A 7,654-nucleotide genomic window follows, 5' to 3' on the forward strand; every position below is an offset into this window, starting at 1 on the left:
CGAGGGGCCGAGGTGATATCGTAATCACCGTCCTTCTCTGCAAACAATTAATATATAAACCACCCTTCCGTAGGGTTTTAAAAAATAATGTCCCAAAATTTAAAGTCCAAAGTCCAAAAATATAAAGTGCAAAAGAAAAAGAAACTTTAAAAAAAATAAAAATCTACAAAAATAAAAATGTCTTTTTTTTTTCTCTCTATTTTTATAAAAAAAAAAAAAATCTTCTTCTTTCGCTCCTTCGCTTTGCCTTTTACTCCAGTCTTTAAGTATTCACCAAAATCTGAAATAAAAAGACAAAAACCCAAAAACGTAAAGAAGAACAAATAAATAAATAAACCTAAAAAAAAAAAAAATCTAAAAACTCTAGCCTAAAGACAAGTCCGTGTCGGCGGCGCCAAAAATTTGATGTGTTTTCAAAGTTGTTGTAGTAATAAATAGAGTTCGTTCAAGACTTGTGAAGGTTGTGCTTTTAGATTTAAATTTTAAAACTAAAGAAAATAAAGCAAATTAAAAATGATTATATTAGAGAGACCGGGGTTCAGGATTTCACCATTCACCAAAATTCATGTAATTTAATGTTAATTTTTATCATGCAATTCTAGAAAATATAACTCCAATCAAAAGAAATTATGATTCTAATCATTGCCTAAATTAGATTTTCAAAACATCAATTGTTAATCGCAAGCATGAAGTATCAAAATCCCTAAACTAAGCATACTTCTCCAAGAGAAAACACAACTAATTAATAAAAATCATTACTTAATTTTCATTCGGTGCAAATAATCATAACAGAATTGCATAAATTAATTCAAATAAATTTTACCACATAACTTTTGGAAGAATGACTTCCTCCATCGCCCCGAAAGATTGGGTTTAGCTCTTCATTGTGTAAACACGTTCAAAATATTTGTTCATTGCTTCAAAAATTGTTTACAAAGATAAAATGGAGAGAAAATGATGAAAATCGGGTGTTTAAAACTCTTCCCCTAATCACTCATTCTATGTGATCCTAGGAACCTATTTATACCCAGTAGCACCAAGAAATCTCGTTATAACTCAAGATAATTCTCTCTTAACTCGGCCTTGATGAAAAATATTCTGGGAATATTTTCTTCCCATTTTCACACGTCTTCTGAGTTGTATGGTATATCCAAATCTTTTCATTTAATTGAGCCAAATAATGAAGAGAATATCTTCAATTAATTTCGTGAATAATTGCTTTCCTGTTTTCGAAAATATCCAAAAAGTATACGATTTCCTTCCCTTCAAGACACGTACAAAATCTTACTGTCATGGTAAGAAGACAATCATGTCTTAAAGACACAAATATCCAATAATATCATGACCAGAATCTCACACAGTTGAGATTTCTTTTCCCGCCAAATATCTTTCCCGTGAAGAAGAAGATGGGTGCCCCCTATCCGGTCCTGGGTGCGAATAGAAGATGCCATGAGGGGTGTCTCTGATCAGCTGCTTGGGTGCAAATATCCTTTGGGTACCCCTTATCATTTGGGCGCCCCTTATCCACAAGTGAGAGTATGAATAACATGTTCCTTCCGGTGCTTTAGACGACTTTTCGAGCCGATTTTTCCAAGAATGTTTATTTCCAAAAGTACCTAAAAACACATAAAATACCATAATAAGTACAAAAAATCGAGTACCAACAATACATGAAATTAAGGACAACGTAGACACAAAAATGTGTCTATCAACCACACAAGTAGAATGCACGTGCGTTGCATGTTGGCAAACATTTTCACTTAATATTCATTTATGCATAGCCATAGCAGTTTGCAACAAAACCGAATCTAAGCATTTATTATGTTGCACTTTGCAAAAATACCAAACAATAACACTGCAATATTATGTTTACCCACTTAAATGGCCACTCCCAACAAAAACCAAACATTACCATGGAAAGTTTAACAGTGGGGAGGCATTCCTTACATTATCATCCAGAAAGCATATCCAATTTAGTCGCATCATTAGGCCCTACATAATCAAGTTTATATCACTTTTGAATGATGTGAACTTGGGTCATCCAGGTCTCACCTGCCTCAACTGGGGTTATATGATCAAAGTCGTATAAGAGTTCTTGGGTAGCCACTGCGAAGAGCTGGAGAGAATCTGGGAAAGTGCCTACATGAGTGTAGATAAATCTATTAGGCAAACATATAATACGGACTGAAATGAGGGCCACTGGCAAAACTACTAAACTATACATGAAGAAGGGCAGGGGAGAAGAGAAAAAAAAAACAAAGACGAAAGAAGGATCCCTGTGGCACATACCGTAACCAATGATCCATGCATTTGTCATATGTCTTCACAAAAACAGGAGTCATATGAATTTCTCAATGATCTAAATATTTCAGATTATAGTCAAAGGCAGTTTCTACAACTAAACTGGATTTGGAGTTCCTATCTGTTTACATATTGAGTCACCTGTTTGGGGAAACTATTTTATACCATTTGGATGAAGTTGTAAATGAAATGCTACATGCATATCATATGAATGAAATCAGTATTACAATTTGTTAACTTTGGCATAAGCCAATTCAATTTGATATAGCAAAGGATGCACTACAAAAAAGTAAAAAAAAAAAAAAAAAGAACACGGAGAACATTATCTTGCCCCAGCTCGTCACCTAAGTGAATCTGTTCTTTCAATCACCACTGTTCTAAGGGGACACATATTGTAACTGATTCTAGGCCCAAACATATCCAGTTACATTGCACAATATGCTCTTTCCTTAAAGACTACGTTCGACTATATATTATGATCATTTACAAATACCTTTATTAAGTTTCAAAAAGTTGATGGAAAAGATGGATTGGAATCCACCATCCATGCATTTTCCGTAGACCATGTAAACAACATCAACCGCTGTCACTAATTGTGCATACCCCTAAAAAGTTATCTGAAAAAGAAACAATACACAAAGAGTAACCATAAATAGTCATCTGAAAACTCCAAATCTGATCAAGCAAATTCAAGCTAAAAATGATATCATCAATCTGCTCCGCCCTTTCAAATGGTATTCATTAAAAAGGGGCAAAGGTCCACCAATAACACATCCTACACATTTGTACTTACTTGAGCATGACATGTAGTATTTAACTTTAAATATCAATAGCTTGTGCTAATTAGTTTATAGTTTAATTAGTTAACATACTTACTTGCACTGAATTGTTAAACACTTCTATAGTTGACGGCCCAGAAATCCTCCACCATAGCCCTCAGTATAGCTGCATCAGTAACGTAATAAGAGATAGACCTGCAATTGCAGAATCAACAATTAAACTTGATTCTGCTTTATGCTCTTCAACTGAGTTACGAACTTGTAAACTTGTTGCCCATGTGAAAAATCCATGTAATAATCTTGTGCTGTTACAAACTTAACAATTAAGAAATAAATGCAAGAATGACACTATGGTTGCTAATAATCAATTAAAAGATTGAAATTGAGAAATTTAATATTCATTCTCATTCAAAACCACACATATAACACCCAGTTTTACAAAAGATTGAAATTGGAAATTTAACGCATACCTTCATCAGCCAAAGGAATGAAGGTTAATTGAGTAACTTTTTTGAACATAGATTGATTAAGTAATTCGATTGAAACCTAATTTGATTTTGAAGAAGATGAAAACACAATCAGTTAGGTTATCTCTGAACCACCATCTTCATCAGCTCAAATTTGAGTTCTAGGGTTCAGAAATATGTTAATGGAGGAGCTGCTATTTCTGATGTTACCATGAAGCTTGCATACGACTAATGAGATCCGTGTCTGCATAAGCTAATGGTGATGATATTGGCGGGGGTGATAATGGTGTTGCTGGTGGTGATGGTGGAACCCAAGATAGAATTGCGATACGAAAGAGAGATTTTTTCCGTAAATTCTAAAAGGGCATTTTCGTCGAGTAACCAAAAAAATCACACACACGGGAATCATTTTTGGAATATTACGAAATCCGACGGCTCAGATTTAAAATTTAGTGATCGTACGGCCCATGTAGCTTAACTTTTGAGATTCTTGCTCTCATTAAAGGGGGAGAGATGAGCTTATTCACACGATGAAAATCTGGGAAGCTAGAAAAGGTCATTTTGCTCTAAAATTAGATTTTTCAAAAGCATTTGACGGAGTGGAGTGGAACTTTATTAATTCAGCTGTTAGCACTAGGGTTTAGCAATTCCTGGGTTAATCGCATAATGCAATGCATCTCTACCACCTCTTTTTCCATTCTTCTTAATGGTTCTCATGGCCCAAGATTCAAAATTTCAAGAGGGCTTAGACAAGGTGATCCCCTTTCCCCTCATCTTTTCCTAATATGCATGGAAGTTCTCTCTAGGCTCCTAGAAAAGGAGGTTTCTGAAAGGAAAATTTTTAGGCTTAAAATAAACAAAAATGCTCCAAACATCTCTCACTTATTCTTCGCGGATGATTGCTTTTTATTCACAAAAGCGGATGTAGGGGAAGCTAAAACCTCCTAGGTATCTTATCTAGATTTGGTGAAATTACGGGTCAAATGGCCAACCTTCAAAAATCAAGAATCCCCTTTAGCCATAGGATTCATCTGAAACATGGGTGAAAAGGAGAGGGTACCCAAATATACCTCAAGCTAAAACTTTTCCTACCTATAAGTCCTTTCTCCGAAAGTGATTGTCTATGAAATGAGTCGAGAAAATGCAACTAATCGGTTCACACTTCGTGTGATCGTTTATGGATACGAGATCGAGACAATACAACAACAAAGTATGTTACTTGATAAAAAGATTCGGCCTTAACCAAACACAATAGGATTGCTTGTCAAGTAAATAGGAATTAACGTTGTGTAATTTACTTTAATTATAATAAAACAATTATAATGCGGAAATATAAAGTAAATGACACAACAAGATTTTGTTAACGAGGAAACTGCAAATGCAGAAAAACCCTGGGACCTTGTCCAGAGTTGAATCCTCTCAGGATTAAGCCGCTATACAAAATTACACCTAACTTCGTATAGTTGAAACCAGGCAACTAAACCTATAGTTCACCTAGTTTTGTATGTATTCCCACGCCTCCAACTTATAAATAAGTCACGTACTTGGAACAATTCCTTTGGTTCGTATTCCAAACAGTAAAGGAACAAAAAATCTATTTGGTATCAACTCTATTCAACCAAGTGATATGAATCAAACAAAGGCTCTTCCATTTATCTTAACATAAACTCCTTCGTCAGGTCCTTAGATTCATCTTGTGTTCAATTACCGAAGTAATCGTTTAAGATTAAGCCAATCAACACTATTAATCCAAAGAATTCTGTTGATGCCGATCTACTCAATCAATCAATCCAATCTACCACAAGGATAAACCGATTATTAATTGGATCCTCTTTTACTAAAACAAGTATTGTGCACACCAAAGATTATAAACCCAAGTCAGATCTTCAATATCTTCTTTGTCTTAAAATCTTCTTAAATCTTGAATAATAACCTACACACAATCACTTGAATCTCTTGTGATCAATCACGCACAGAACAGAGTCTGTTAACAATGGATTATCACAAGATTGTCTTTAGAACTAACAACAGTCTAAAGATCCCTGTCGAAACTCTGAACTAGTTTGAGTGAATCTTATATCGGAAGAGAAGATCCTCAAGCATAAACAAACTAGGTGCAATCAGATTTCAACCACCATTAGTCAATAAAATCAATCGAAAACCAAAGATAAGCCGCAATTATCAAGTTTCCCACCAACGGTACACGCTAGAGATTCTCAATCCCAAAGAAGACTTTAAACTGAGCGGCCGTAGGAGATTTCGCCTAATTAGGTTACTCTCCTCTCCGAATAGGCGGCTACACTAGTAACAACAACAAAAGAGGAAGTCTGTTGTTATGAAGGATAAGTTTTCTAGAAAGGAAAACTTCAAGTATTTATAGACAAGGAAGTTTGGACACCAAGGAATTTCCAAAACCGAAAATATTCTCAAGATATTCGTTAAAGCACAAATTCGGTTTCCATAATTCCTGTAAATGCTCTGTCCAAAAATAAGATCGAAATCTCTCGGAAAATCTAATTAGTAAATGCACATTACTAATTCTTGTATTTACCTACAAAATGAAATTAACAACCTTAATTAAAAGATTCTTAACTTACTTATGTTTCGATCCTGGGATTTTCTTCCTTTAGCTAGTAAGGAATAACTTTGAACAATTAAAGAAATAAACATTCACAACACGTGTTGAACATGTCCGTAAGATCGGTTCCCCTTTGTCTAAATACGTGTTGCCTTTGTCCGTAGGATCGGTTCCCCTTTCTGCTATAAACCTTGTTGTACCTCATACAAGGATCTGTTCCCCTTTGTGATGTACTGCACCTCTTACTAGGATCGGTTCCTGTTTCCTAAATTTGGTCAGACATAACACATACCCGATCATACCATCTCAGGTGATTACTTAAGATCGGTTTCACTAATAAAAGTCATACCAATACATAAGTCAGGCCTTTGTGAATAGTACTACCAAGAACACAAACAAGTTGTGAGCGGTTATACTCAATCATACATATTGGTTGTTCATAAGATATTCAATGAATAACAAAACCAATAACACCTGGAACTTTCCTTTTCGGTTCACAAACAAGTTTATGAACTTACTTCTTTAGAACACATGTAAACATTGTTCCCTAGGATGAAATGCTCACCTCATACCCATACATAATCACAATAGAATTCAAATGATTATGGTGATGTCTTATCTACAAAGTTTAATGGTTAAGCAATAAACCTCGTATTGTATTCCTTAATACTATGTCTATCTAGAGTTCAAATATGCTTCGAAGTCATGTTTTCAATATGCACGACGTGAAAGATACGTTAGGGAATGAAACAGTTCAAGTCAAATATCACTAACCTCCAGTGGAAGGATGATTGTTGTCGTTGTAGCTCCTTGCTTCTTCACATATTCAAGTCTTCGCAACACTTGTAATGTCTCTTATCCTAATACTTTCAAGCTAACCTATACGAAGTTGACTCTAGTACATAATCCAATGACTATTAACATGAGTTTTGATTCACTAAAATATGACAACCAAACTTGACATACCAGCGCTTGGTGGGTTCAACCGATTAATTCTCTAAAAATCTCCCCCTTTGTCAATTTTAGTGACAAAACTCTTACATCATATGGATAAACAAATTACAAGAATTCATTACACATACGCTTGATTCCCGAATCCAACAGCATAATAAAATTGCTTACATTCAATCCTTGAAAATGTCGTGGTTGACATTATAATAACAAAGCAAATACCCCCCTAAGGAAGATAGGTAGATATTCAATCCGCACTTCTTTGTTATACCAATTCATATGACATGTTACTCCCCCTTAGTCTGTGCTTTCACTCTTTCATTAGATAAACGTTCAAGCACCACTGTTCTTTTCCTTAGCGATACCAATCAATATAAAATCAATGCCAATATCACATGTTTACTCCATATATTTCTCCCCCTTTTTGTCACAAAAGTGAAAACGAAACGAAAAAATAAAGGACAACACGAAAAGAATATTATAAATCTCAATAGACTTGCAACCTGTAGAGTTAGGCACGAGGGTTCCACACATCATGTTCTGATAACCAATATCAAAACCGGAACTACAAGTAGTTT

The 7,654-nt window shown here is 34.9% G+C and overlaps 1 long non-coding RNA gene across 1 annotated transcript; it reads right to left on the reverse strand.

Annotated features, from left to right (window-relative positions):
* Positions 1-1,660: 1,660 nt before the first annotated feature.
* Positions 1,661-3,852, reverse strand: LOC113353259. The gene is made up of 4 exons (XR_003361180.1): positions 3,551-3,852; positions 3,178-3,275; positions 2,795-2,918; positions 1,661-2,139 (listed from the first exon to the last, which is right to left on the reverse strand). It is a non-coding gene; the product is annotated as an uncharacterized LOC113353259 (long non-coding RNA).
* Positions 3,853-7,654: the final 3,802 nt, after the last annotated feature.

This window comes from Papaver somniferum, chromosome 2, assembly GCF_003573695.1.
Source record: "Papaver somniferum cultivar HN1 chromosome 2, ASM357369v1, whole genome shotgun sequence".
Taxonomy (NCBI): Eukaryota; Viridiplantae; Streptophyta; class Magnoliopsida; order Ranunculales; family Papaveraceae; genus Papaver; species Papaver somniferum.